Here is a 3,952-nt window from a genome sequence, read left to right as displayed (position 1 = left end):
TGCGCCTCAAGGTCCTCCATCCCTGTGAAAGTTACTTTGGACCCCGTGAATGTGTTGGGGATTGTTGTCTCTAGGATCGCCTGTGAGAACGGTGTTGAGAATTCTCTTGGTGGGGTGGCAGTCTCAGGGTCGTCTACGTCGCGCCACCCGCAACGTAGTTCCTCGTTGGTGCGGTGGAGCTCATCGTTTCTCGCCTGAGATGCTGCAAGATCCGCCTGCATGCGCTCTTGCTCTACTTTAGATGTTGCCTTTGCTTCTTGCAATCCTTGCATCATGCCCATGAGTTGCTGCATGGTCATCTCTTCACTCCTAGCGCGTGCGAGCCTCATTCTCGTGGTTTTTGGAAGCCTTCCTGACTATCGTGCGATTTGAGAACTGGGACTAGGTTGGAAACTGCAACTGGAACTGAAAAACTGTGTGATGGGACTGATGTTTTATATCGGCCTCACGGTGGGCTCCAAATGTTCCCGCCGGTTGACCTGGGTCGTCTTTATGTGTGGCTTGTCCTCACGAGTTAGGGCACTTTCGTTCTGCTCCGTCTGTGAGTACCTGGAAATAAGTGAACAAAGGGGCGCCCTTGCGGCCGTTTGCACTCCGACGATCAAGTCAGCTAGCGAGAAACATTAAAGGTGACACACCTCCGTATCGGAACACCGTGAAGGGATGCTCTGAAGGTGGTTGTGAATACTGAGTGGCTAATACTGTGTGCCCTAATTGTCTGTGCGCACAGTGGGTGCACCGTGAAACAACTAGGTTTGTGGCTCTGTGTAAACTGTGAGAATTAGGTCAAAAAACTCGACCCCTCTTCAAACGTCCCAAGGCCCCTTTTTATACACCTCTCGCATTTAAAGCGCGTTAAAGCGCATTGAAAGTGTATAAAAATATGCCTTGAAACATTTGATACGTAAACTAAATTAACGCGTACCTTAGCGAACTTTCAGGAGAATATTGATATTCCAGTGCTTATTGCCACGTGTTCTTCTGACTTGATCGTTATTCTACGCAGAGAGCCTCACAGTGTCGTAACCCAACTTAGGGTTATTCCATTGTGCGAGTCCTCTTTCCTCGAAGAGCATCTGGCGCGTGGGGTGACTTTCTGGGTGCCAACTCAGACCCTATGAAGCCCAGACACGGACACGGGAACGGATACGACACGGACACGGACACGGAGATACGGCTAAATTGAAAATTATAGGACACGGGACACGGCTATGTATAAATTAAAATGTAGTAATATATTTTGTTATATGAAAAAAATCAAGAAAAACATTTATAAAAATGGTATAAAAAAAAAAGATGTATTTATGTAAACCATAATGTTTAACTTTTACATTTATTCATCTTCATTAAAAAATATAATTTCTAATTCTGGTTCATCAAGAGATAAGCTAGCAATATCGAGAATTCCATTGTCATCCAATGAAAAGTCATCTCCTGCAATATCCCATAATTTAGTTTCCTCTTCTTTGTAATGTGAGGAGTTCCTTGAGAGAAGACGAAGATTACTATGGACAAATACTAGATCCTCTGCCCTTTTAGGTGTCATCTTATTTCTTTTTAAAGAATGTATAAAGGAGTAGGTACTCCAATTCCTCTCACAACAAGAAGAAGAACATGGTTGTCCAAGTAGTTTAAGAGCTATCTTCTGAAGTGTTGGTGCATGAACTCCATGAACAATCCACCATGATTTTGCATCCATTTGACCTCTATCATTTAAAGAGTCAGCATCATCAAAACCTTCTCTTCCATCTGAAAAGTTTGCGAACGCTATATTTACTTCTCTCCTTACAGCCACATCATCAAAGTACCTTATAAAACATTTCTTCCTTTCCTGAGTAAGTTCCTTATCTAGATGTGGGGCAACTCTGTGTGAATCTTCACTTAACCATTCATGACTATAATATCTACATAAAAAATATAAAAACATAAATTAACATAATATTATGTACTCAATAAAATATAAGAATAAAATAATATAACTATATTGTATTACCTTGGATTTAAAGAATGAGCCAGACAATGAAGTGATGTGCTACTCTTAGTCCAACGATCAATTAATATTAACTTGATTACCTCGAAAAATGATGAGTATTCAGCTTCTGTCTTCCTTTCATGATGGTATATGACCTTTTTCACATTTTCAATCATTGAATCCCACATTTCATATACTAAGTGAAGAGTAGCCATATCCGTATCTGTTTTTCTGAGTACATCATAAATAGGAGTAGTAAAAGCAAGTATGTAATCAACCTTCATCCACCAATTATCATTCAACAAAGTTTCTTTCACAAATTGTGCACTATCAACATTATCCTCTTTGTAAGAAGACCATTCATTATTAATAACCATCTCCTACAGCCCTTTCTTCAAACTTCTAAACCTTTTTAGCATGACTATGGTTGAAGCAAATCTTGTTGAAGCAACAGAAAGCAACTTCAATGAGTTGAAGTTATTGAACATTGATAATCTCATAGAGTGCCCCATAATAAAGGTTTTAATAAAGGTTGCATCATCAACAATTTGTGAGATCCAAGAACATTGTTGATAAGTATCACTATTTTTTTCGGTATTTTTTGCTGCACATATATTTTTCAATGCAAGATTCAAGGTGTGCACTACACAAGGAGTCCAGTAGATTGAAGGAAATTCTAATTCTATGAGCATACCTGCTGCCTTACATACAGATGCATTATCTGTTATAATTTGTACCACATTTTTTGGTCCAACCTCCATAATTACATCTCTGATGTGTTTAGCAATAAAATCTTTGTCCTTTATTTCACCAGACCCATCTACTGACTTCAAAAACATTGGTCCACTCTCAGTGATAGCCATAAAATTTATAAGTGGTCTTCTTTGAGGATCACTCCACCCATCACTAACAATGGTTACACCTTTTTGATTCCATGAGTTTCTTATAGGTTGCAGAAGATTTTCTACGTGTCTTCTTTCCTTTGAAAGTAAAGGACCTCTCAGTTTATTATATGTTGGCGGTACATACCCACTAAGATTAGAAGTATTAGCTGCAACAGAAAAGGCATTCCTATAATAAGGATTTCTTGCTAAATGAAAAGGTAGTCCTGAAGAATAAAACATCCTCGCAACTGCACAATCAACAGTATCCCTCCCTTGAATATTGAAAGCAGCTTGTAAAGAACCTTTCAGTTTTGGGTTAAGATCATTGTTGTTGCTCTGCTTTCCTTCATCAGATACATGTGGCAAAGGAACCTTCTTCTTTTTTGAGTATTCTATTTTCAATGATGCTTCATTATCTAATTTCTTGAACTCAACCAGTTTTGACGGCGTCACATTCGCACAAATTCTAACTCCTCCCCCCGTAATTCTTAACAAATGAGCTCTTACTCGAGTGTAAGATCCATTGAATGAAAAATCACACAAGCTACACTTGATCATATTATTTCCACCACCAGGAGTTTTCCTTAACTTTGAAACATATCTCCACAAAGGTTTTGTTTCATCTTCTTCTTCCGTAGTTTGATTGGATATATTCATCTTAATTTCCTATAACAAAATAAATTAAATATAAAAGATTTACTTACATATAAAAATCAAATAAATTGATTTAATAGAAACCAAATAAATTCATTTAATAGAAATCAAATAAATTCATTTAATAGAAATCAAATAAATTCATTTAATAGAAATCAAATTATAAATATAAAAAATAAAATACGTAGAAATTAAAGATGAATTATAATATATTTTATTCTTAAAAAGTATTCAATTATTATGTTATTTATTTAAGGTTATTTTATATTTTTTGTTTTAATATAATTATTAGAAAATAAATTATCTTCAATATTTAATATTTTTAGGTTAAAAGTTTAATTTACCTTTATAAAATATTTTTTTTAATAAAAATTTAAGTGAATATGTAAAATATAAAAATATTATTTTCATGTTAGTAATTTAAAAAATAAAATAAAATATT

The 3,952-nt window shown here is 35.8% G+C and overlaps 1 pseudogene; it reads right to left on the bottom strand.

Annotated features, from left to right (window-relative positions):
- Positions 1–1,333: 1,333 nt before the first annotated feature.
- LOC137839210 (uncharacterized) lies at positions 1,334–3,513 on the bottom strand (annotated as a pseudogene).
- Between the last annotated feature and the right edge of the window lie 439 nt (positions 3,514–3,952).

This window comes from Phaseolus vulgaris, chromosome 3, assembly GCF_051622355.1.
Source record: "Phaseolus vulgaris cultivar YP4 chromosome 3, ASM5162235v1, whole genome shotgun sequence".
Classification (NCBI taxonomy): Eukaryota; Viridiplantae; Streptophyta; class Magnoliopsida; order Fabales; family Fabaceae; genus Phaseolus; species Phaseolus vulgaris.
This window is presented reverse-complemented; position numbering and strand designations above follow the sequence as displayed.